At 39.1% G+C, this 27,865-nt stretch overlaps 1 long non-coding RNA gene across 1 annotated transcript in view; it reads right to left on the reverse strand.

Moving 5' to 3' along the window:
* Nucleotides 1-27,865, reverse strand: part of LOC116890115 — a 63,221-nt gene that overhangs the window by 16,091 nt on the left and 19,265 nt on the right. The window contains exon 3 of the long non-coding RNA XR_004386529.1: nucleotides 4,602-4,711. This is a non-coding gene — a long non-coding RNA (uncharacterized LOC116890115). The remainder of the gene's footprint in view (nucleotides 1-4,601; nucleotides 4,712-27,865) is intronic.

The following is a 27,865-nucleotide window of genomic DNA, read 5'->3' on the forward strand; positions in this document are numbered from 1 at the left end:
TCCAATAAAAAAATTGGTTTAAACTCAGAATTCTAGAAGCAAGGATCCCAGAGTAATCACTTTCCTTTAAAAAAAAAAGTGGTCATCACAATTTCCAGAAAGTTACATGTTCTGGGAATTTGAAACTGGTACTTGATGGACAGAACATTAGAGAAGAGACAGACAGTGTTGGGTGACATGTGCCTCAGGAGATCTATGACTATGGCACAATGTAAAATCATAAATTTCAGATATCATGAGATCTTAAAGTATAAATACAACTGTGGTTCTCAAATGTAAAGCGGTAGGTGACAATGCCATGCTGCAGCGTTAAAAGGTTGGACACAGGTGCATGAGCAGTGGGAAGTGCTGAAAGATGGATTTATTTACATAAGTTTCAGGACATCAGGAAGGATCCTCTCATACAAGGATGAGGAAGTTGAAGTGGTCCACGCCTTCTTAATCAACCCCCTACATCATGGATCTGCTCCTTTATATATGAGGGCAGGTAAGTTGAATCACTCCCTTTAGCTTAGCGAGTGAAATCTATAAAATTTGGAGAATTATATTATGTCCATTTTAGTATTGTTGTGAGTGATTACATGGGACAATTAAACATTGATTCATCAGTTTGGCTGCTCAAATATTAGATTACTTTGGCAAACAATGCAGTATGATAATTGGAAGTCCTTGGGATTAGGAATCTACTGCTTACCATTTTACGCTTGAAAGGAATGCTTTTGATAAAAACAAGGTTTTTTTTTTTCATAAACATTTGTTAGTAATCAGGTCCCTGTCACAGTGCCTATGTATTCCCATAAGGCAAAAGCCACCCCATTTATACATTTATTTCTTCTTAAAACCCCTTGTACACACTCCTTAGTTTGATATGCATTTAATTTCAGTGAATCCTGCAGTGTGACAAGGTGACTGAGCCCTCTTTTGAGTTGGGAGTGGAGAGAGGACTGAGTAGATTTACAGACACAGCTAGACATGTCAAACATGTTAGGATTCTGGGTTTGTAACAGTTTTATGCCTTATTCATGAATGTGCAGTGTTACACTCTTGTTATCAGCCACACATCTTGAATATTATTCACTGCATCAATGAAACATTTCTGATATCATTTAAGCTGGGATCATTTTACCTGAGCTCTATGTATGCCTGGCCCCTCTGGTGTTTGTGGGGTTGGTGCTACAAAAATCTTGAAGTAAGTACAACATTTAGAGAATAGACTTCTAAATGATTTCCTTTCAATATGAACCAATTACGCTGTGAAGTTGCTTCCTAATTTTGTTTCCCAACTAAAATGTCTAGCCTATGATGTCATTTTCAATTTGTTTTATATTCTCCAGTTTTCAAAACTGAAAGAGCAAAGTCATGCACACGATGGGTATTATGAAAATACACTGTGATGAATAGACTTGGTGAACGAATTAACTTATCACCTTCAAGGTATAGATTAAGTTTAACACAATGTATTTATATGTGTGTAGTTGCTGATACTCTCTAGAGTAAACTCCAGGTAGTAGAGAACAGGAAGCACCTGAAATGCTCTATGCCTTTCTTTCTTTCAATATAAACTCATTAAACTTACTCTCAGCAAGTCTAGCAAAGGTCTGAACAAATCAGATGTCAGCTATTTTAAGTTAGATTCAATAAACAATTCTACACATTCATCTCTGCCATGAATAAATTGGAGATGATCTCTCCATCCTGTGTACTTTATGGAGCCAGGGGGACAACAAAATTTCAGTGACTAGAATGAAAATATTAAAAAGAGAAGTAATACTAGACAATGTTTGCAAAATGGGAGCCACCCAAAGCTCACATGAGAAGCATCTAGGTTGTCTTGAGATTAGTGAGTCCTGGGATTCACTCTATGATTTTTCCAATTCAGAACTGAGCGAATTTGACATTCACATTTGAACAAACTCTTTGGGTGAATCATTGTTATTCTTTTTAAACACCTGTGCATTTTTGTCATTGATGATGTTGTTGTTTGTTTTTTATCATTATTATTATTATTATTATTATTATTATTATTATTATTATTATTATTATTATTATTATTTCCAGGTTCCTTACCACCAAAGCTAAAATGTTTCCTGAAGAGATGTGGCAAGGAATAGTCATGGTGTGAAAAGGGCAGTGGCAAAGTAGACCCCAGCAATGACCGGACAAGAACTCCCACAAGAAGGTAAAAGCCATTGACTTTCTGCTTAGCACTGTACTGAGGCACCCAATGTAGTAACTATCCTTTTACCAATCATCAGAAAATGGCTTTTGAATGAATGATGTTGGTGAGGGCGATGATGTCTTTTGAACTCTCTGTGACATTCAGCCCAGAGGAAATGACCCTTCCTCCTTGAGTCAACAGTTACAGGTCAAGCCATGAATTTCTCTCTGAGTCTTGCCAAAAGGAAGAGGATTTCCTTCCTGTGCTTTCTTCCCCTCCCATTCAGTGTCCACAAACTGGGAGAAGGCACATAAACATATACATTGTGTTTGTATGCCAGGCGCTGGGTTAATGGCCACATTTCCTGCCCTATGAAACTGTCAGACTCTCTGCTATTAAATGTTTCTCTGCCACCGGAGTACAATTCCTTCACTGTCCCTAGAGAGGAGGGTGCTCTCAGGTCTCGTCTTGTTTGTTAGCCTTTAGTTATCTCCTTTCAACCTTTTCCCATCATAGTTCATCAGAAGCAATTCCATGATCTTGGAAAGATACAAAAAGCCTGAAGAGGTAGTTGGTGGCATAACTACAATATAGTTTTTTGTTTTGTTTTGTTTTGTTTTGTTTTGTTTTGTTTTGTTACCTCTCCTGTTGTGACAGAATCTAGGAAAATCTTAGCATGGTTTAGAAAAACACACAGAAACCTTTTTGAATAAATAGATTGTTACAACAGTTCAGGACCCACCTTAACATATGGTTACTTAGACACAGCTGTCAACTTCCAGTACTGAGCAGCTGAACACATCCTTGGGCTTGGCTTTAGGTAGAGTTTCATTCTAACTCACTACTCAAAGCTGTGATGCAACCTGCTGTCTTTTTTTAAATGCCTCCAATAATCTTCATTGGACCAGAGGGCAGAAAGGGATGGTAGAGAACGAACAGTATACATAGATAGAATTATTACATATTAGCCAGAAATTGTTTCCAAAGTGATATACATTTGGGGCTCTGAAGCTACTAATGGACTTGTTAGTTGTGGTTACTTAACCTGCTAACCTCACTGGTTTCTTATTAGTTCAGATTCTCTGCATCTGTTTTTCTTTTTATGACTTTGTCTGGGCAAAGCGGATGTCAATGTGCTTCAAATCAAAGGGAAGGTATATAGAGCATCCCTCAAATGAATGTCAGATATTCCTATCTCTTCTAGGAAATGAGTAGGCTTGGTCTCATGGGCTGGAAAGTCCAGTGCCATTTCTTGATTCTATTAATTTTGAGGTATGCATTATCTCTTTGTTACCTTTAATCTGACATTTCTCAATATTTTATCCTAAGTTAAAATGGCTTTAAGAGCTAGTCTTTATGCAAGTTTTAGTAAGATATGCCCCGAAAAATACATATATATATATGTGTGTGTATGTGTGTATGTGTGTGTCTATATATATATGTATATATATTATATATATATGTATATATATATTTAATTCAGTGAAGGTCACTGAACTTCCTGCCTGCCTTCTCTCACTCATTTGTCTCCCTGTTTCTTCTCTCCTGCCCAATCTACATTGCTTTCCATCCTTCTGCAACATCGAGTCTCATTGAGCCTCAACTGTCCATGGCTCCTACCACTGGAAAGGATATGGATCTCCAGGGCAGAGAGATTTGATTGTGAAGTCAGGAAGCTTCCTTTATCAATCACAATGTTATCATCATCACTATGATGCTTTTGTTTTCCAGCCTTTGTGTGTAGGGTAAATCCAAAGTGAGCTGAAGAAACAGAACCACAGAGGTGGAATTGTTTTTATTGATAAGTGGAAGAAACAGAACTGGAATCTGTGCCTGTGACACTGAAACCTATTTTCTTTATGTTCTTTCACAACACAGCCAGGCACAGTGCTGAGAAGGCTGGGGAGATTATTGAAATGGTTTTATCAATAGTAAAATCAGTGGATCTCATTCTTGGCAAAGCTCAGCACCATTGACTATAGATCCAGGAATGTGATCTGATCCCTGCAGAGAGGTGATGCCGGAGACAGCTCTACCCCCAGCATTTATGCTTAGTTTCACATTAATGCTATAATAAATGACCACAAGCTTAGTGAGTTGCAAAACCCAAAGTATTTTATCTTATAACTCTAAAGGTTAAACTTTCAAAATTGACTCAACTGGGCTAAAACGAAGACATTAGAAAGAACAAGAAAAAATTTATAACTCATAAAATAAAAAAGAATTATACTGAGTCTAATATATAATCATATTGAGAACAATTTAATTTTTACATCTTTGTCAGTTTCCATTATGGACTACAAGCCTGCTTTGAACATCTGTTATACATTGGCCACTGAAGGTACTAAGGGGACAAAGATAAGAAAATATTATCACTGTTTCCACAGATGTCATAAACCAGCATCAACAATCCTACAACAAGGTTATGCACGAGCATACAAACCTCTTTGATAAAGCTGTGTATGGATCCTTGATACAAGGTGACATGTTGGTGGTATCTGTGCGCTCTGGCCACTGGTTTGTTTGTCATACTTTCATACATTTGTCCAAGTCCTGTAAATGTAGACATGAGAAAAACAAAGTCTTCATCCTTTTAATGGTTCCTTTCACACAGCATCAAGCAAGCTGAGAATAGAGTTAACAGGCCACTACTGTACAAGACATAAATGGCGGTGTTAAAGCAACTTCAAGAGGAGGAGGAAAAGGAAGGTTGAGTGATTAGGGGTGATTCTATGCTTTCAATCAAAATGAAACCTAGCACTTGATAAGATTTTATTGAAAGAATTTTCCAGTAACTGTACTAAAACCTCAGAAACCTATAACCTGCCCACAGGAGACAGGTCCACACAAATAGTCATTGTCTGTGGATCCAACATTCCTTGAGTCATGTTCACCTTACAGGTGCACACAAGCAATACAATAGTGCTCTCCCCAGGGATTCGTTTCTCTAATGACAAGTAGGTGAGTAGCAAATTTAGATACTTAACAAGACATTAGGTTACTATTGTCTTATAGCAACCACACAAATGTGTTTGACACATGAGCTTTTTTTTTTTTTTTTTTTTTTTTTCCTTCAGTACTCCAGGTTGGGAGCTCTCAAAAAACTAACTAGATTCTGTGTTCAGTGGGTCCCAAAAGTTAAGTTGAGTATCACCTGGTCTACAATCTCCTCTGGGGACAGAATATTTTCTCAATAAGGAATGTAGTTACTTGCCAAGGAAGGATTGGGCCCCCATCCTGTTGCTGGCTGCAGGCCAGATTTACGCTCTATTTCTATATATTACTTCAGTTCCCTGCCAAGTGGCTTCCTCTGAAGGCTGTTCTCATGCTCAAATGTTCTGCTTATAGTCAGTGGGAAGCAATACTTAGAAGTCTGAACAGAAGATGGTAGAGTCATTGTATCTTAGAATTCTTCCCACTACAATCTCCCGCAAAAGGCATGACTATTAGACAGATGGCTTGCACGCGCATGTGTGTGTGTGTGTGTGTGTGTGTGTGTGTGTGTGTTCATTTTCTTTTAATAAAACCTTTCGTGATACGGAATGCCTAATTACATCAGTTCACTAGATGTGTTCATAAAGACTCTTGCTGAGTGTTTGTCCTAAGCCGGTAGTCATACTAAGAAATTTTAACATCTTCTTCATTTTTCTGGACATCAAATTCAAGACTGTACACACACACATACATGTTAAACATATGGTCTACCATGAAGTTTCACCCCCTCTCCTCTCTAATGTCTACAAAAATGCTGTGAAGGATCAAACTATCCCTCATTCACAGATGCTGAAATTAAGTCACCAGAGGAAAGATGTGCAATTGGTCCAACATTCTTAACTAATCAATGGCAGGGTGAGGCAGCAGCTCAGGCATGCCATCCTGGATGGGGAATCCAGAAGTATCTCTTTTCAGTCTCAGAAAAGTGATATTATTTCCCATTTTACCTAAATACACTCATTTCTCAAAGCTCTTGACTGCAGCATCAATGGCACCATCACCAACTTGAGATTGCCAAAACAAGAAGGCAATGCTTCAATGAAAAAAATTACACTTTCCACATGTGAAAAAAAGATATAATTTCTCATATTTATCAAAATACAACCATTGTGATTTCATAAAACAGACTCAGCTTTCAAAGTATTTTGCAAACATTTCAGGAACTTCATTTGGCATCAACAGCAAATGAAGTCCTTTTTCAGTGATATTTATTTATGTTGTGTTTATGCGAACACGTTTGTGCATGTGTGTGTACGCACATGTGGAAGCCAGAGGACAACGTTCAGAGTCAGTTTTCTCCTTCTACCACCTGAGTCCTTAGTACCAACCCAGGCTGTCAGGTTTGGTTGCAAGAAGCTTTTCTTGCTAATGCTCAATTTCAGCAGCTACAAGTAAGGTTCTCAAAGACCATCTTTTGTTCAAGAGTTTTAGTTGAAAGCAAAAACAAACAAAAAAACAACAAATACAAACCACTCAACACACATTCCTTTTGTGTGACCTATCACAAATATCGCTTCAATTCTATTAAACAGAAGAATGAATATGGGTCTTCATTGAGCTGCGTTTCAAGTTGTTAATCATATAGGTTCTTATAAAATGCTTCTTAAACTCTCAAAAGAACTCACACCATATGATTAATTTTTAGGTAAAATGGAAGAAAATAATATTCTTTCCTGTTTTTATTTCAATTCTGTTTATATAACCACCAGAGTGATCTGTTTGTTCAAGAAAGACAAGGAACACAGTTGGTTATTTGAAGATAACTATATTCAAACTAAGGCGACATGACTCACTTTGTGGTTTTCTAAAAACATGTGCATCCTACTTTCCCTTCTCAGCTAGCTATGGTCTTAAGGCCGTTTCCTATGGCACAATGGTCTATCATAGGCCTTTCATATACAGCCACCAAATCTTGATCCGAATAGTGAATTTTACTTTGTCACATGAGTAGAGCTTTGTCTTCATGAGTAAAGTAATGTCTGTCAAGGAGAAAACAGAGATTGTTCTGTAAGATGTCACAGCATAATGGGCTGTGTATCTACTGAAATAAAAGGTAACATGAATGTCATCATAAAAAGCCAACTTTCAAATAAAAGTGGCCCTTGACCAGAATGTGCCAGAAATTTCCTTGGTAAGTTTATAAACATAGCCCCGGTTATAAACAGGCTCACCCAAATCATAACACAGTTTTGAAGCGTAGCTATCTTCCTGTCCTTAGAACAATGGCAGCTCATGCTTTTTATAGGCATTTTGAGACGCTGCATGGAGGATTTCATCTGAGTCAAATTTTGCACAACTCTGGTTCCTTTATATACAAGTATTTCTACGTTTTTAGTTAGGAACTACTCGCTTAATCTAATTTTATGGAAATTGTTTTTTAACAATCAAACCTTGCTTTACTTTCTTCATATCTGTTGTTAATATTTTGGTATTGTGCTTTGGAATATGGTTTACTCTCTTGTAAAGTACAGGGATTATATGAGAGTGTCTTTCATATTGTGGACATTTAAAGAGTTCAGATTCCAGGCTTTACATTTGTGTACTGAGTTTAGTTTTTATCTATCTTATATATTAAGGTCTTGGACTCATCCAAAATTGCTTTAACTTTTTAAAATTTATTTATTTTTTGCTTACTCACTTAACATCGTGCTCATAGCACCCCTATTGGTAACCTCCACAATTTTCCCCACCCCTCCCCTTATCCTCTGGAGGGTCCCCCCTTCCACACCCCCCACTCCCGTATCCTCCCTACCCCTAGCACTTCTCATGAGGGGCTATGTACATGTTCTCCTCTACTGAGGCCAGACAAGGCAGCCCAGGTAGAAGAACATATTTCAAAATTGCTTTAATTTTAAAGAAAATGAAAATCCTACTCAAGTAGGGCTGGGCATAAAAGATTATTATTTATTTACATGACTAAGAACTCCAGAGACAATGGCTTTGGGTACAAGCTGAACCAGCAGGTTAATTATATTTACGTTAGAAGTTATTTCTTTACATTTCTCATGAATTCGTTCCATGTTCCAATATTGGCCTCAGGCTAGACCTGCTAACGACTTCGGCTCCAGGCCCACATCTCCTCCACTAAAAAGGTCAGTGTTAGCAGCCAACGCTTCCATTCTGGTTTCCAAAGATCAGTCTGATTGAGAGTGACAATTTGTTCACTCTAAACCAATCATGATGCCAGAAAAATATCACCCTCAAAATAATCAAACACACTTAGGGGACCAACACAAGGGCCCATCTCACACAATGTACCTGGAACAGGCATTTCCTCAGAGAACATTTGAGTATCAAGGAAGAGAATTGATGGAAGTAGCTGATGCCTATTTAAGAGTCAACTCAGGAGGACATGGTGACCAATCTTGATTTGGGCTCATTTAGGAAACATGTCTATGAGAATGTTTCTCGGGACATCCTGAGGAAGAAAGATATCACCCCCGAACTGTGGACTTGTTGCACCATCCCACAGGCTAGGAACCCATAGCAAATATCAAGGAGGAAAGTTCAATTTGGCTGACCACCAGCCTCAACTTGCCTTCTGTTTCTTGGATTAGAACACAATGAGTAGAGCTGCCCAGCAACGCTGTTTCTGAAGTTCAGTCTGCTCTGATCATCGAGCCTTCCCTGTCACAGTGGACTGAGACCAGTCAAAAGGAAACCCTCCATCCTGAAATTTTTTTCTCTTGTATTTTGTCACAACAAGGAGAAAGGTAAATAATGATACAGATGCTACTAGTAAAATATATCCTCATCATTAAACAAACAAACAAACAAAACCAAGCCTGAAAACACTAAAGGCGTGTCATCCTTAAAACTGTTCCACCTCTCCTTTAAAAAATATGATTTACCTTCCTTTTATTTGACTCAGGGTCAAACTCTCAGAAGGACTTAGGGCCATAGTTGATCTCCTTAAGGCTAAGAATGGGTTAATGACTGAAGGCACTGCATTTACTATAAATAATGTCTCATGTGTTCCCAGTAAAGTCATGGTAGTGCATTCCCTCAATTTGCATCCACCCAGAGGCCAATGTGTAATTATTTAAATGAGAATATTCTTTAAGAGGCCTGATTCCCCAAGGATTGACTCACAACCTATTGTCTTGTGGAGCCAGTAATAGCCTTAAGGGAAAGAAAATCTTCCACTTACTGTGGAAGACTTTACTAAGTGAAAAGAGAGTCTTCTGTCTCAAACAAAAGGGCTCTGTGAGGTTCCAGTGTGGTCCATCTGTGTAAGCCTCACTCATGAAATGAACTCCTTGCCTATAAGCTGAGAAGCATCCCTGTTACCATGGCATCGAGGGGGAATTCAGAGCTAACCTGGCATTTGGCATCTGGGAGACCCGCGAACAGGTGCAAACACTGTAAAGTCAAACACATAAATGGCAAACACAACCTGTAAGTATACACAGGGACCATCTCTGAGCAAGCACCTAGAAGGGGTCTTGGCCTAAGTGCCAGGAGGGCTACCATTAAAACTGGTGCCAAATTCCAGTGTTCTTTTCAGGCCGTGTGATTTCATGCTCTTTCTTGCTTCTGAAAATGTGTCTTCTTTTTTATTCATCTTCCAGTCCAAGTTCACATGCCATCCCTTCCATCAGGTAGAAGAGTTCACCCTACCTTCTGGAGATTTCCTACCTAATTCTCCCAGTATGCACCTAACATACACTCTTTTTTTTTTCTTCTTTTTTTTTAAAGTCATCTCCTTTCATCACAGGAGAACTGTTAAGCCTCACTTTTTTCACTTAAAAAAATATAAATATAATAACCCCTTTTTAGAGTACCTGTAAAGATAGGCATTTAGCACTTAACAAATATGCCTCAAATGAAATTCGAGTCCAAAAGGTTAAACTTGAAAGTTTAAAGTTAAATCTTTGTAACATCAACAAAAGGGAGGGCCATGTGCAGCCTTGGAAGGGACCACATATACAACATTTAATGAAGAAATAAATTTTTTAGCCCTCAGTAGACTGTGATCATGTCCCAGATGAGATTAGTGCTACTTTACAGAAAGATTCCAGTGGTCCAATGCCTGCCAAACATTTCTTTTGCTCATGTGGTATATTTTCTTTAAAATACAGATTCCCAATAAGAGGACAATATCTTGTCACCCTTGGATTTGTCCAAGAGCATCTAAGTGGTAATTCCCTGAGGGGGTTTTAGAGAGGTCCCCTGTGCTAACAGCAGCATTTGATGGAACATCTATCTAGCTCTTTGAGATCTACAACCAAGTTTTGCTCCTTAGGTGAGTTTCTTATATTATTCTTTTTTTTCATTCTATGTTTTTTACTACTTGAGACTAATTTTTTATTCATTTTTCTTCTGTGGGTAGAAAAGGTGAATTAGTGTCAACATTTTGTTTTTCCATTAAAAGATGATGGCACATGAATTAATGAGAAAATGTTTATGTTTTAAAATAGGTGGAAGCAAAATTGAAAATAATTCTTAGGCTTTTACCTTAGGATCTGAATGATTCATGTGTCTAAGCAACCCAAATATTCTGTGTGCCTTTGAGCCTCTCTCCCCCAAATATGGTATCCTCATATTGGATCATTTCAGCCTTTGGTGCAACAGAATTACAATTCAACACACTGAAAGGTGAAAAACATCTAAAATATCTTTTCCTTTCCTCTTTTTTGCAATGAAGGTGGAAGCTAGTAATTAGAAGGATATTTACGTAACACACTGGATGGTGTCTCTGGTACTCAGCTGTGCTGGATCCTCTCCAGCAGAAGCTCAGCTCTAAACAAGTTCCCACCTGCTCACTGAAGGGCTTATTTTACCTGTTTGAGCACCTTCGCTTTCCCTTGTTTCTAACCATGGTACCAAAGAGAAACACAGACTAATGACTCTGCTTGTTTCTTGGCAGCTTTATGGATGGGATTTAAAGGTAATAGGTTGTCTTCTTTTCTGGTTGGTCTGGAAAGCCAGAGTGCTAAAGCTGGTAATGCTTGGCTTCTGGGGAGAAAAACCTGTCTAGACCCTCTCTCATTATTGACAGGAGGGATGGTTATAACTGAGGGGTGAAGAAAGGCGTCCCTCTGTGAGCGCAAGCTGTGCGGACCATGCTTGTGTCTTCATTTTCCTTTTTGTAGATAGCAAATAATACAGACGTATAAGAGCATTAGTGAGCCTCAAGTAAGATGTTTGCTTAAGTGATTCTCATTCACTAGGTACTCAATGAGCACTGGCTTCCTTCCCTGATTATATGTTCATTCTAGGGAAAAGGATCAGCCTCAGCTGAATGCGAAAGATCGACTTTCCTATAGCATCGTAAGTGCAGAATCAACAATGGGAATGACTGGGGAGCCAAGACACTTTCAGATTGACCACAGGCATCTGTGTAGCCTCTACTCCCCTAATGCTATTTATTTACCAAGTATATGCAGACTTCCATTTTCAGAGCTGGTTGTTAGCATATGGAAGGCATGATTGAGTGAGACTTAATCACTTTTCTCAAAGGTCTCCTAGTATTGTGCGACACAGCTGTGTAAATACAATGACAAAAGCCAACAGTCACAGAACACTCACTATGTGCCAGGCACTGTCCTATGTGCTTTGCATACACTAATTCATTTACTCTGTTCAACAGCTATGTAACTTGGTTGTGTGCACCAAAATGTGCCATGAAACATTCATGAACCCCAAAAAGACCACCAAGAAGCCAAATCCAATGCAATCACAATAGGGTCTCTTTACTCAAGCTCAAGTTTGGGCTCCTTGCCAAGCCTGACACAGCAGGAACGTGGAGCCCTGAGCCTAGTTTTAGGCAAGCATTTATAGAAGCAAGAAGGGGGTATATAGCCTGGTACACATCTGATGGGGGGGCATCACAGCCTTTAACATAATTGGCTGATGCTGAGAGGCAAACTATAAACCTAACTACTGCTTTTTTCCTGATTGGTGGTTGTTAGGAAGTGAAGGGTCAGGGTTGGCCTTGTAACCTGGGAGTGTACATTTGTTTAGTGAATAACCTGGAAACTGGTACACACGGGTCTTAATGGGGGGCAGCCTGGAAACTGGTGCTAGGTCAGTTAATGAATTAGTTAGGTTAGAACTGTTAGTTAATTTGAGTTCAACCTCAGATCAGGTTCTCTAAGATGGAGTCTGAATCCAAAAGATTTGGCCTCTTAATATCAGCGACTGTATTGAGTCAATAATGGGCTCAGAGAGTGCTACCCAGTGGTCACATAGCTAGCCAATGAGATCTGGATCTACAACATTTTTCTCTTTACCACTATGCTTTATTACCATGCTACATACAAGATAGCATAAAGTCTTCTTGAAGATCCCAGTGTCAAGGACTGTGGACAGATTGCTTGACAAAACTAAAAGAATAGGAGACTTTAGATGTATCTTTCAATATTAGAATATTTACATTAAGTTGATTTTAGCTTCCTCAAGCATTGTCTTCTGTGATATGTCATTTTGATCCAAGGGCTTTGCTAGTCTCCAAAAAGTTTCAAGAATTGGGAGCCAACCCATCCTGCTGGCTACAGGTCTTTCTCTTTAATTCCTCCAAGTCCCATTTGAAAACTTGAGCAGCCAAGGAGCAAGTTCTCTTACTCCAAGATATAGTGCAAGAAAATCTTCCTTGTGAGCAAGGAAAAATCAGTACCTTTGGGCTTGCTGTTTGCCATCCATGGACCAAAAACTTTCTAGATCATCACAGTGCTAGAAGAGGAAAGGTCTCACTTAGGGCAAATGATGATAGTTACTGAGGATAGCTTATGGCTACCACTAATGTATCTCTTGGCAAAGAGAAGGGACTCTATTGGTCATTGTGTTTTCCATTTGCACAACTATCAGAAAGCAACTTAGAGACTAGATCCAGATCAGTCCACATGACCTCAGCTCCACTGTGCTTTGACTCGCTACTCCCTAGCCTGGGTTCCCAATTGCGTCTGTGTTCTGTGGCTGTTTTTCCTACCTGGAAGCTATAGCCTTTTGTTGGAGAAAACTGCATCCACTTCTGCCACTCCTTCAACTATCAGGAATTCACGATGGCATCTACATCAAAGGCGTAGGGAGTGTGCTCCAGAGAGTGTTTGCTTACATGCTGTTTCAGACTGTACCTGGGAGGGTAATCTTTTCATCCTCGCTGTGCCTTCCTTAGAAGCCTATCAAACCACTCCTGGCCTTTTCCTACTCCCTTTTATCACCCTCTGGAACAAAGTTGGGACTTGTGCAATGACGGGGTGCTTTTCTGTGGGAACAATAATCTCATTTCAATATGTGTGGGTGGGTAGATTATATATTACGGGCTTGGAGCTCAGTTGTAGGACGAGGGAGGGACTCGGTTAAATAGTTGTATGATTAACAAGCTGCGGGATTTTTATGGTTGCGGGGAAAAAAAGGCTACTGTGGGAATAACCGGATCAGATGGAGAATGATTCAGCCCAAGGCATTCTGTAGGTTATAAGGTGGGAGTGGAGCCAGGCAAGGAAGTGGGTCCCCCACGTGTTAGAAAACAAGTGAAGATTATCTCTTCAGAAGCACTTGAATACGCACTCTCCTTTCCTCTCCTCGTTTCTTCTTCCTCCCCTTCCTTCTTGTCTTTTTTAAACTTCTCTACCTCCTTGGGGGAAAAATAAATCTGGATTACAAAGGAAAAACGCCCTGCAGTAGGTGCTGCTTCCCTGTATCAGAGCATGCTGTTAATAGCCAGCTATTAGTTACACAGAATGGCTAGACAAGGAAGTGGACATTTGCTGCCTAGCTAGCATACTTTTTTTCATTAATCAGATCACCTGTCTTGATTTGACTCACCATGTTTGCAAGTGTAAACTGGACTCAGTAACTTTCCATGTTTCCTCTGAGCTGTCTACTCACTGACAGTTTGTGGGGACCTGACAAGTGTAGGGCTGCAGATATAGCAACAAACTCTTGGTCCCTGCCTGGGTATTAAGCCAAGGGAGAAAGGACACCAAAGTCAGGCAGATGGAGACAAGATTGTCACCACCTCTCTAGAAAAATACTGCTAAGGGTCAAGATCCCAGGGAACAGAAGTAATAACTTTCCAGAGGCCCCAAACGTCAAATAACAAGCAATTTGTTGACCCATTCTCCAATGCAGGTCAAACAAATGTGTTTTCCACCTGCTAATGGCGGTGGGGTCTTCTTCTCTGGGAGGCTTTCAGCACGGAAGCACAACTCATGAAATGTCTTTTGCTTTCAGAGCTACTCGAAAGACTCCCAAATGAACAGATTGTGTGATTACTGCTTCCAAATTCATTAGCAGCTAAGTCATCCCCTTCCCAATGAGAGGCTGTGCCACAGGGCAGAAACAAGGCATGTTGAGAGTAATTGCACTAAAGCCAATAGCCATCTTTCTAACAACTGTTGCCCATGCAAACATCTCAGTCTAGTTGGTTATTAGATCAAGACCATAAGGACTAATCTGGCCAATAGTCTTCCACGGAAGCCACATGCATGATTAATTAAAATTTTCTTCTGTCCCTCTCTAACTGCCATGGTGACTCTGAAGGATATATGTTGCAGATGGCATAATTACAAGACAGTGGAAGCATGTTGAAGCTGGAAAAAAATGTACTGTGTGAATGATAAATCAAATGTATGTCTTTAAACCATTGAAATTCAAAGTTTCTATTGTTGTTCTGGAAAAAGAACTTCTTCTCTCCTGACTAAAAATATTTGTCCTTCCTCAAATCAAGGACTTGGTCGACTATGAAAAGGACAATAGTTTTTGTGTTCAAGAACACTTAATTTAATGGGGAAGACAGAAAACACACAGAGAAGGATAATTATTATCTGTGTTAGGAACACTGAAGTGCAGAAAGCAGTTCTTAGAGGAATACCTTGAAATGTGTGTACAGAGTAAACACCACTTATGAAAGACATTGGAGCAAATGTAAAATGATGTGTTTAAGTAAATGGTAATAGATCTTTCACACAATGAAGAGAGAGTCTTCTCATGGGAGAGCTTTCCTCCTACGGGGTACATGTATAAGATCTAATTCATAAAGTGTTTCTTCTACGCTTTGCCATTAGCTAAGAAAGTTTATGGCTTTTCTCTTCCTGTTGTGGTTTCTTATAAAAAGTAAAGCTTTGATTTGGATTTGACAAATGGGTACCTACAATATTAAGTGTGAGATCCAGACTGCATGAAACCCCATCATCATTTAAATGTGTTCTCCCTCATCCCCACCCTGATTGACATGTCCTGCCTGGTTAAACATCATTGATTTGGAATGAACCTTTGAGCTCTCAGAATTGTAACCCCGTGACCAGTATTGATAGAGAATCAATAGTTCCATTCTTTAATCAGAAGAATGTGGATATTCCTTTTAAAGCAAATATATAGGGTTTTTTTTTTGTGATCTACATAGTACTGCGCTAATCAATTATTTGGGGGGGGATCTGTGAATGATCCATTGTCCTTTATTTTGGTGACATTATCTTGTTTTCCATTAGGTCATCTTCACATCCCTACTCTCCATCTTCCTGTAAGTTGTACATGAGTCACAGATCCATACTCTGGAGACAGTATTGCTCTCTTGACAATGAGTGATTCAAAACTGGGGCTGTGACCCAACCTAGTTCATTGAAGGTTAGGCTTTAATCCTTTAGGAGAATCTGGTGGCTTTAATTTTGAATGGAGAGGAAATAAAGTGTCTTTTCCATTGCCTATCAATCTAGGAGAACACAGACCTGCAGCTACTAGCTTCCGCGTGACTTGTCTGGGAATCCTAACATTAAAGAGAGCAGTGCTGCTTCAAGCCTTGATGAATCCATCACTCATGCCAACTTCCTTCTGGCCTCATGCCAACATGAGTTGGCTTTTCTATGGTTTGGAATGAAACGAAATCTAATTAATGTTGAGACAAAAATTCTCATGAGGAAAAGAAAAAAGCCAATGTACCTACCATCAATTATTTCACTGATTTGAAGCCATTCTCTACTTTCCTCAACTACCTGAGTGCTTCAGAGCAGTTGTAGAAATTGTCTTGCGAAGGAAATCATGATCTAATCTTTTTTTCTTAATGCAGAGCATATTTATTGAATGTAAGGAATAATTATTTTTATGTAATTAAATACTTCTAGTCAAAGTATGAAATGGGTAATGATAGAAACAATTTTTTTAAAACATATCTAAAAACCATATAAAGGCCAGGTAAATACAAAACTACACTGCAAATTTTTCTATTTGAAAGTCCTTTTCTCAATAAGAACTTATGCAAATGTTAACTGTTTTGTTCTTTGGGTAAACTTAATTTAGTCAACATGCATAGCTAATTTATTTGTTCTCTTCCTATGGTAATGCCATCTTGGGGAGTAGTTATGACTTTAGAAGGCCCAAGGGAGATTAAACAATCCAAAATGGAGAAATAGGTCAAGTTTACCTCAAATGGTTCATAGGTTTCTGTTAATATTTTCTCTCATCTCTAGAAAAAAGTGAAGAAGGAGGCAGGATAAAAAAGAGAAGGAAGGAAATGTGGGAGCAATAGAGAAATAAAAGAAGGATGGAAAAGAAGCAGAGAGGGAGAGAAAACAAGAAGAAAGGGAGAGAAAATGATTAAATGCATTATTAAAACCTAATTGTCACTATAATTAAGCTCCTGAGGTAAATGTTATTTCAAGTTTATGAATGGAACCAGAGGCCACAAGAGAGTGGTAATTAATCTTAATTTCAAATATTGAGGTACTTTCTATATGCCTGTTATGAATTGCTTGTTTCTCACAGCAACCCAGTGAAGTAGACAACCTGATCTTCCGTTCATAGGTGAGAAAATAGGAACCAAAAGCGGTAGAATAATGCATCTAAGCTCACACATTTGGGTAACCCTCCTCTTAAACCTATGTCCTAGACCATTAAACATTCTTGGCTCCATGGCCAATGGACTTATGCAGTTCATTTGCTTGAGCTTTCAAAACTCATTAGTAGTTATAACTGTCATGTTTCTCCACTGCAGATAATGTAATTACATTGTTATTTCCAGAAGAAAGGGATCCAGTGAAGAATGAAGACAATACTCCAAGCTGAAAAAGAGGTCTGATAGTATGTTAATAAACGTTTGCAAATGATTCCCAGAGCCATGCCTTGAAACTAATCTACCCAGAAAAGGGATGACCCTTGCATGGCCAGTGTAGTATTGAAACAGGGGAAATCATAGTTTCTGCTCAGGGCTCTTAGTCTATTAGAAGATAATTTAAGAACAGACCTAAAAGAAAATTAAAATACAACTTTATTATATTTTATTAAAAAAAAACCCACCTATAAATCTCGGCAGCTGCTGAAAGGAGAACAGGGGTGAAAAGGGGGGGAAAGGCTATGTTGTTTAAGCAGCCATGGAACCCAGATACACAGTAGGCAAGCAGTCAAGTGGTGTTCTTGGTGGGGGTGAATTGAGAAAAATAAAAGAGCAAAGAAGCATAATGTATCAGAAAAAGAACATGTGGATTCTGGCAGGCATCCAAAAGAAAGAGAATAAAGGAAAGGGAAGGGAGGTTTGGAAGACCCATTCCGACCTCATGGCTTCACAGCTCATGGACCTACAAATCTGGGTGTATTCCACCCAAAAATAAAAGAAAGACAAGAATAGAAAAAGCAATAGTCAGTATTTGAGCAAAAGAATAGTTATTCCACCCATCTCTTTAGCTTGGCCTAAGGTCAACTCGCCTTCCTAGAGGCAATCCCTTGGCCAGCTGAGGCTCAACTGAATTGTTCATTGCCCCTCCACCCACAATATATACCTCCTTGTGTAGACCTGATGAATTATTATAAGCCAAATGTTCTACTGAAACAAGAGAAATGGATTCTAAGGTAGCCAGATGTTCTACTGAAAATAGATTCTACATTAGAATGCAATGGTGAGATTCACAGTGTGGAGAATATTCAAAATGTAGACATGAAATTCACGAAGAATACACAGCTGATACCCCATGGTAGAACTGAAAATTAGTCTTAGATTAAACCAACACTGGGCTACTTGGAACTCAACATGTTATTCCATGCTACGACATGCCCAAGTTTTACAAAGAGGATAGGATCCCTAAAGTTATATAATATGTCACATGCTTCATTCAGTATTCAGGAAGGAAGAGCTCATTCTATACCCAAATTCATCATCCAGCAAATTATATTTGACTCTCGTGCACAGAATAATTTCAACCTGAACAATTGGAATGAATATTTGAGGTGGATCCTGAAAGACCCTTCTACCTATTCCTTTTAGGTTCTGAGCTGATCCGAGACTCAGTTTCTGGATTTGTTGTTGTAAGCCTTTGTATTTAAATTGAGAGCTTCAAGACTTGAGCTCTCCATCTTTTCATCTAAGGTAGGGCCTGGCTCATTGTACATACTCAATGGCAGATGAAAGTGTTCTTTTGATTCTACCTTGCTACTAAAGAGCTACATTCTTAGTCAGCTCTAGTGGGTAGTGTGTAGAATTATAAAGAAACCCAACAACCCAGTGAACCCCAATCCATCCCCAAACAGCCACTCTATATCCTATAGTAAAATTTCACCTCTTTCCTGCCACTATTGAAGTCATTACTCTGACCCAATCTCTACTTTGTTTTCCTCAGCAAGGCACTCAAGACCAACCCATAGTCCACAAATAACCACAATGCCCCCTCCTTCTGGAAATTCTCTAAGCTCTCCTCCTTGTAATACTTTATACCTTGTAGTAAAATTGTGACCAGCACAACCACTGGACGTTTTATGGTGATCTCAGTTGTCTATTTCTGCATCTCCTTATATTTCAAGAAACCCCACAGTTCTTCAACAACTACTCCACAAATCACAATAAATCCCAAACTACTGCTCTACAATTCCTGTTAGTTTGGAATAATTCAGTTGTCTCATCATGGCATTTACCTCATGTTCCTCAGTGTGTATACTATTTCCCTATCTGCCCCATATTCCATGAAAAATGCAGAAAAGTCCTTGACTATGCCACACTCCACAAAGTGCACCAATGCTTTCCCTCAGAGATGTTATTTTCATTTTCATAAAAAACTCCCAACCTCTCTCAATTGTAGATCCTCTTGCCACTTCAGATTCAACATCAACCAACAATCACTCTCCACAAAGCTTTCTCAGACTACCCAGGACACTACAATCTTCTTTCCTACCTTCCACAATCCACATTCCTTCTCTCCCTTACCATAACCACATCTTACTCCCCAGTAATTTCAAGTCTTTCCTCCAAAGGTGTCTTAGCCTCCACAGACAGTACCGTCCTTGGCTCCTCCATCTTCTTTGAATTCCATTTTATGCCTGCCTCTTCTCTCCAAGCCATTAACATTCCCAGGAGAACCTCAATTGAGTCATCTTCATCTTCCTTTTAGTAATCCTTCCACAGCAAGTGTAATTTTCCTTGGAGTCTCACAGTTACTCATTCCCTTTAAAAAGACATTCCATTCTACAAGAAGCCTCTGACCATAATGTGCACCATATACATTGTGTTTTTCCCTTTTGTGTCTCTGTGATAGAATACTATGCCCATAACAATGTGTGGAAGAGCAATCCTTTGGGCTGATGGTTCCAGACAAGTAAAAGTTCACTATGGTAGGGAGACATGGGAACAATCAGCAAGTATGGTGGTTACAGTAGAAAGGTAAGAGCTCAGTTCTTGAACCCAAAAACATAAAGCAGAGGGATGGCCCTGAGAATGGAGTGAAAGCCTTCAAACTTCAAAGCCTACCCCTCAATGCTTCCACTGGTATACTTGCTTCAGCAAGACCTCTCAAACGGCCTGACCAAAAGCAATCTAAGTGGTCAATTACATAAGTCTATGAAATACAGTATCATTCAAATAACAACAATACACTATACTCTAGAGTACAACCAATCTGCATGACAAATCATACCATCCTCCTCTTACAACCTAATACACTGAGCAGTAACAGCTAATCACAATTTCGGCAAGGCCTTACTATGCCACAGTAATTCTGCTAATTCAAAAGAAAAATCATCATCTTTACAGCTAATTCACATGTCATTGAAACTTCCAAGGAACCTGTCACCAAGCACATTCCAAACACATAATCATCTCTCACTCCACAATATTCTCCAATAATCCTCTAAATTCTCCAAAGAATGCTTGTATCTCAGATGATAGTTTGCAGTTAGTGCCAGAGAAGGATCACTAAAATCCAGACTGTAGTCCTAAGGACCTCTTTGTCAATTTACATGAGAAGAGACATCCGTTAGGGTGTACAAAAATACATTTTATCATGATGTGCACACTGCTGAATGCTGAACACAGCAGATGTCTATACCTTCAAAACAGGCCTTGAATAGTGTGCTACAGCAAGACAAAAATGTGCTCTGTAACATGGAATTTGTTCATCCCATTCACACTCAGAGTGCTAACACCATGCAGATTCTAGCTTTTCCAATGTCATTTGTTATTGTGAAGGAAGAAGAGGACATGGACAATGACATTGAGAGGGAATACTGAGTTAGAGATGGATTTCATGAAGATTTGTGTATACTAGAAATTATTAAGGAAATACAGTGGCTACTTCCAGTTTCCAGTCACCATCCTTACTGTCCTGAAACCTCCTATGAATCATGACAGAGAAGCTACATTAGAAGCTCAGAGAAGGGAAATAAACTGCATGACCCTAGTCTAGCAGGTTAACTGTGTGTTTAAGATGTTTACCTAAAGCCCATAGCTTTTAACTCACTTGCTACTTGCTTATGTTGATTTGGAGAAGAGTTGAAAAGTCATTGCTTTCAGCTCTTGACTCTAGTTCTTGTGCAATGAGCCACACTTCTTTTTTTGTCTTTGTGTTTTTCTAATTTTGATCCAAAGACCTCCTTGTCTCTCTTATTTATCAGAATAGCTCCATAGCCCCAGGGGCTCATGAAATTTCTCTCTCTCTCTCTCTCTCTCTCTCTCTCTCTCTCTCTCTCTCTCTCTTTCTTTGTGTGTGTGTGTTCCAAAATTCATCATTCACCCTTATATTAAATGGACTGAAAAATAGTTGTAAATGGTAGGAAAGTAAGTATACACAAAATAAATTAGAATCTCTGTAAGGATGTTTGAAATCTCAGGAGCAATATCAAAAATGTAAAAAATTAAGATCTTATTTCATTTTCTTTAAACTAAAGAAAGTATGGAAAATTAAATTAGGAGCTATGATCCAAAAGAATTTTATCATTATTGATAATATCTTTAGGCTAGAAATTTTCTATCTCATGACATCAGATAGGTAAGTGGGAACACCTGACATCGAGTGACTTTTGGGCCAAAAAGAGGCCATTCATGTAATTACCAATTAAAAGCTTCTTGTAGTCAGGCATTCAGTCCAGGTATCCAGGTTTGGCTATTTGGTGCTAGTTTCCTTTGAAATAAAAAGGGTAAGTGTGGATGCTGAAACGGTTATTGGTAAAACCAAACAGGTATATATCCTTTGTTTGAAGATATAGCCCATTCTAGAAAGATATTTTTCACATTGTAATAATTTTAGTTTAAAATTACTCTGTGGTAATGTGAATGAGCTTCATTACATCATAAACTGCTGGATTTACCACGCAGGAAAAAACCAAATTTCTGGTAAGAGGCAATGGTTATTTCTTGATTAGCTCATTTTTACTGGCTCTTGAAAACTTCCTCAGATCAGTTAAGGTACAGCAATGAAAACAGTTCAAATGCAGGATTCTAAATCTAAGTATCCTCTAAGACCAAAATAGCTAGCTTAAATGTGAAAATGTCCACAAATTCTGCTTTCACAAATTCTATACCTGGAGGAACTGAAGTAAAGGTTACACTGAACCTTGGTGAGACTAGGCTTGGGGATTTTCTCCATATTTGAAAGAATCTGAGAGAAACAGTGCCTAGATTTCTGTGAATACTTTATAAATACCCTCAATGCCAAGCAACTTCAAGCTACAGTTACTATCTTATTCTGTCAGTTGATCAGAAGTTTCAAATAGTAATTAGTATATAGTCAATTAAAATGGGGCTATCTAGGGCTAGAAAAATGGTCATCATTAATTTATGGATTACTTCTTGTAGAACACAGAAATATATTCTTGAGGAACAAACACAAAAATATTCTCTTTTAAAAGGACTGAATGGTAGCACCATTCTCTCTTGATCTCTTTAGGAAGTAAATGCTAAGGTAAAAACCAATGAATATCAAAATTGTAAGGATGGGAGGAGGGAGGAGGAAAGACAGCTCAAGTCCTAAAGTGCTTGTTATGCAAGCATGCGGATTTGAATTCAATTACTGGAACACACACAGCTGAGTGTGCTTCTCTGTACCTGAACCCAAGAGCTGGTCATGTGAAGATAGATAGATCAATATCTGGAGCTCGCTGGTCAGCTAACCCAGCCTAATTGAGGAGTCTCAGGCCAGTAAGAGACCTGTCTCAAAGCCAAGGTATAAGGTGCCCAAGGAACAAAAATCCAAGATGGATTTCTAGCATTCCTATCTACACACACCTTCACACATGTGTACTTGACACATGCATGTATGTACACACACCTCAGAATTTACAATTACTTCAGATCTATATATAAAATGCATACCATTCACATCCTGTGTATGTAAAGCCTCTTGTAACATTTAAATGATCTCTAGATCAAGTCTCATACCTAGGGCAACGCAATTGCTATGTAAATATCTATTGCATTACATTGTTGAAAACAATGCCAAGAAGAAGTATGTACATGTTCACAATAGGCCTTTATAAGAAACTTGTTGATCAGGGATGTTGATTGAATGCACAGACACGCAGGCCACAGACACATAAGAGCTAGTTTTGCCCGGGACCCTTTATCTATAAGTCACAAATACAGGAAGTTTATCCTCCAATTTGATAATTGGGCTGGTCCACTGCCTTGTCATTCCATGTGAATTCAGAAACAGAGCAGTCATCCTTCACTGTGCCTCAACCACAACCCCAACCCCTGCCCAGGGACTATTTAATGAATTTCATTGACTAGCATCTGATTCAACCTACTGTCCCCGGTAGCAATTTTTCCACTCTGTAAATATTAGTGTATCTGTATTTCTTGGCAATTTAAATCAACATAGACTAGTAGATGGAGGCATTTACTGACTGTAAGCCTATAACCTAACCAGAGCCTGGTCACTGGCCCCTAATGCCTCAGCAACAGCAATAGAAGCAGAAACACACAAAAGTGTAGCTTCCCATCCTATAGCATCAGGGAACTGTTGAAAACTTGTAGATGTGAAGTTTCAGAAGAATCCCTTTGGAAGCCTAGCAACATAAAGCTATCTTCAATCTGGGGAGTTCTGGTCAAAGGCGATAAAATATGACCCTATTGGGACATCACAGCGGCAATTCTCCAGTAGGGGTAGAAGAAACAAAAGCTGAGTCCCACAGTGGTGAGGTTCCCAAGGCTTATTGGAAGATAAGGGCGATGTCTACAAGTGATGAGCTCCGGGTATTTGTACTTTACTGGAAAGCCATGCAAATGAACAGAAACTTCCTGGCAAGATACCTCCACTTGTAGCCACTCTCTATCATATGAGGGTGGCGATCTGGAGGAGATTTGCTCCTATCCTACTCTTTTAGAGCCTAGAGGCAAGTTTTCTTTTTTACTTTGGAGGAGCTGAAGTTCATGATTGGAAGCAAGAGAGGTGGAGGGAGGCACAGAGAAAACAAGAGCGTCTCCTAAGCTACCTCCTAACATCTCCTAGTCACTCTTACAACTTTATTTCCTGGCTAGGCATTTTATTTTCTTTTTTCTTCTAGTTAATTTATTATTCACATTACATCCCAATAGAACACCCCCTTCCCTCTTCTCTTCCCAGTTCCACCCTCACAAACACCTCCTACACTTTTCTTCAGAGAAGAGGAAGCCCCCAGTGGGTACCAACCTGCCCTGGCACATCAAATCACAGCAGGAATAAGTGCATTCTTTCCCACTGAGGCAAGTCAGGGCAGCCCAACTGGGAGAAGGGGATCCAAAGGCAAGCAACAGAGACAGAGATAGTGCCTGCTCTAATCGTTAGGTGACCCACGTGAGGACCAAGCTATACATCTGCTACAAATATGTAGGGGGCTTAAGTCCATCCTAGCACACCATTTGGTTAGGGATTCAGTCTCTGTGAGAACTCAAGTAAGTTGAGTCTGTAGGTCTTTTTGTGGTATCCTTTACCCCTACTTCTCCCTCAATCTTAACCTTCAACTCTGCCAAAAGATTCCTGAACTCTGCCTGATGTTTGACTGTGAGGTCTCTGCATTGGTTTCCACCTGCTGTTGGGTGGATCCTCTCAGAGGACAGTTACGTTAGGCTCTGGTCTGCAAGCATAGCAGAAGACCATCAGGCATAGGCAGTTTCACCAGGAGTGTTACTCACAACCCCTGAAGCATCAAAATTCAGATAAGGTCAGTGTCCAATGATAAAATCACCTGCGTGCCCACTGTTGTTCTTGATGTTTTTATACTAATTTGTGAAACCATATTTAAAATTAATAGATTAAATAAAATAGCATCTGAAAGTTTCTGACACAAAGCAGAGTCTGAGTAAATTAGATTTGAATAACTATTGAGAGCCAATTATATGCTAGGAACTCTAATAGACCATTGTAGAGACTCATTGAGTAGGGCCTAGGTCTTGTCCTCAGTGGGGTCCTGGTGTGGTGAAGAAAAAGAAACAAAATATAGCAGGGTGATATGGTTTTTGGGAGTCCCTTCACTGCCTTCCGTGACTAAGATAAAGATTACTTAGAGGTCATAAAGCAGGGAAGAGGGAGTAGGAAAGATCTGGATCTATACAGCACCTTAAAATTGAAAAGCCAAACCTACTCCATCTTGGGACAGGCCTCCATTTTAAAGAAAATAAACAAAGCCTGAGAATTTGTCCTGCAGCAGAACCCAAGCTGCATCCACATACCAGGAAGGACCTAGCCACTTCCTAGCAACAGTTAGTCAAGGATTAGTCTTACTTGTTTCAGTTGTACTTTTGGATCATTCATGATGTATATAATCTTGCTTCAGAGCACCCACCTATCAGTGTACAATAGTTATTTAATTAGATACTTGACAGATGAAACTCCGCACCCTGTTTCTATAAAACTTTGTCCCTCTAAGAGCTCTGGGCTGCACCCTCCCATTCTGCTCTCAGAGATGGCAATGTGCCCCAAGCTTGAGCTTCTAAATAAAGACCCTAATGCAATTACATCAGAATCAGCTCCTTTGTGGTCTTTTGTGGTTCAAGAATGCTTCCTGACCCAACAGAATGTCCTATATAGTCATGTTTTTTACATGCAGTAAATACCCTGTAAACAATGTTGACAAAATTCAAGGTAAAAAAGGGTGGCTATTCATGACTTAAAGAGCCACTTACTGTTTGAAAGAAGGAGACAGACAAAGAGAAGGCATCAGTAGGATATTTGCTGCATATATGTAACACAGCGTATAATAAAAACCATAAAAGAGCTGGTTGAGGTGTTTTTTATGAGAAAAGTCAGAGGTTAGCATTTCAGAATATTCAGGCAGGATAGAGTGGATTGGGGTAGTAGGTGGGACCAAAACATGATACCAGTAACAAAATGTCCAATGACCCTGTGATCCTGAATAAACTTTCAACTGATAAAACAACCATGAAAGCTCAGAATTGTGATGATGTATAGACACTAACTGCTTTGGCTTGCTCAAATTTATACACTAAGGGGAGAAATAGAAAGCCATACCTAGGGTTACTTGGGGCCAAGGATTATGTTTCTCACTACATTACTATTTGTTAATTTGACATTTATTTATTTATTTATTTATTTATTTATTTATTTATTTATTTATTAATGTGTGTATATCACCTACCATAGTTTATGTGTGCAGGTCAGAAGACAATCTTACAGAGTCTGTGAGTGGACATGAGTGAGCAGGATGAATGTGGGAGATGAGCCAGAAACCCCTCATCCTGGGATAGACAGAGAAATGCAAACTTGCGAATTAATTGCTCTAACACCTTTAGTGTCACTCCGTGGAGTCCAACAAGAGTCTGATGTAAATGGAAAAGCTGCCAAAGGTGAGAAGTGTGGACTGACCACCCTACTGAAGTTTGAAGATAGGCTGCACAAATGAAAATCTCAGCAGACAGTTTGCCAGACACGTAATGTTGAAGACAGGAAGTGTCAAAGGTAGAGACAAACCATATAGCAAAAAACAGGCATTGAATTTACCTGCTCTACTTCCTCAGAAGGAAGAGTCATGGGCCACTTAACATCAAAGACTTTGTTCTCGGAAGCATGTTTTAGCTTATGCAAAACTTGTATTTGAACAGACAGGGAACATAGAACAAAGAACTAACTGTGAGGAACTTGATTAGTGAATTAAGTGCATTGCTAAGATTGGAGGAGAACAAGAGAACACCACATCAACAGTAGAGCTTGCAGCTTGTAGAACAAGAGGGATGCAAATAAACCCATGCGTTGGGTCAGTTCTAAACTGTCTTCTGCAGAGCACCAACCACATAGTTTTATAGAAATCTGTGTTCAGAATCTACTTCTGCTGAGGGACACAGATGTGCTGGTTCTTGAATAAAAGGGCTAGAATTCACCCCAGTTGCTGATGACGTTTTATAAGATATTAACAACATAAAATTTTTGTCTTCCTGTGCTAAATGCAATAATTATATACCAATTTTTATATAGAATCAAAAACCTTGGTACACAGGGCTCATGATGGCCTGCCGGATATTATGGTGTGATACACTGAATGAGAGTTGACATATATCATAACAACCTGAGCCCAAGCAAGAGAATTTCTTGGGTTCTTTTTGCATACCCAGCCACTAGCGTGGTCAGGAAATAGAAAGGAATATCTTGTCTGTTATCTCTTTTTCTTACGTTGGAGTTGGAGATCCCCAGTGTCTGGGGGAGACAAGAAGGTTTCTTCAGGTATGGTCTGAGATCAGGAATGTCAGGATCAATATTACCTAGGAAATTGTTTAAAATGTAATTGTGGGGCCACACCCTCCAGATACTGAATCAGAGATGCTGAGTTGGAAACAGCATCTGTTTTAACATGTTTCGTAACCACTGACCTAGAAAAAATGTGATAATCTGGCAGAAAACATGACCGAACAGTTATGCTACATAATAACAAATATTCTTGATGTAAAGAAAATGTCACTTTTTTGAAAAGCTCCAGTTAAGTAAGAGCTAAACCATATAGACAGTATGTGGTTTTAATGTGGATGAAAAATGATTTTGTTACAATTTCATCTTTTCAACACTTTGATGGATTGACTACTATCTTCCCTAAAGCAACATCCACCCTGAACCTGTGAATATGATTCTTTTTTTTTTCTTTTGCAAAAAGGGGTCTCTGCAGATATGATCTAGTTAATGTGTGGTCATGCTGCAGGACCAATGCCATCAGAAGAAGGCAGATTTTTTTTGACACAAAGAAATGAGGAAGAATGTCATGAAGATTAATGTAGAACTTTGGATGAAGCTTCTATAAGCCTAAGGTAGCCAGCCAGTCTGACAACTGGACAAGACATGAAGCAGATAAGCTCCCAGTTCTCTTAAAAAACTTGACTCTACGCACACTTGACATCACACTCTGGCTTCCCCATCTTTGGGAGAACATATACTATCTTTTAAGCTTCTTCACAACAACCATAGAAACGTAAGATGCATTTCATCAGGTGTGGTGATTTCAATGCTATTGGCCTCAGTAGGCTCTTATATTTCAGATGCTTGGTCTGAATTTGCTCGGACTGTTTAGGAAGGTTTTGGAAGTATATCGTTGTTGGGA

The sequence above is a fragment of the Rattus rattus genome, chromosome 1 (genome assembly GCF_011064425.1).
Source record: "Rattus rattus isolate New Zealand chromosome 1, Rrattus_CSIRO_v1, whole genome shotgun sequence".
Lineage (NCBI taxonomy): Eukaryota > Metazoa > Chordata > Mammalia > Rodentia > Muridae > Rattus > Rattus rattus.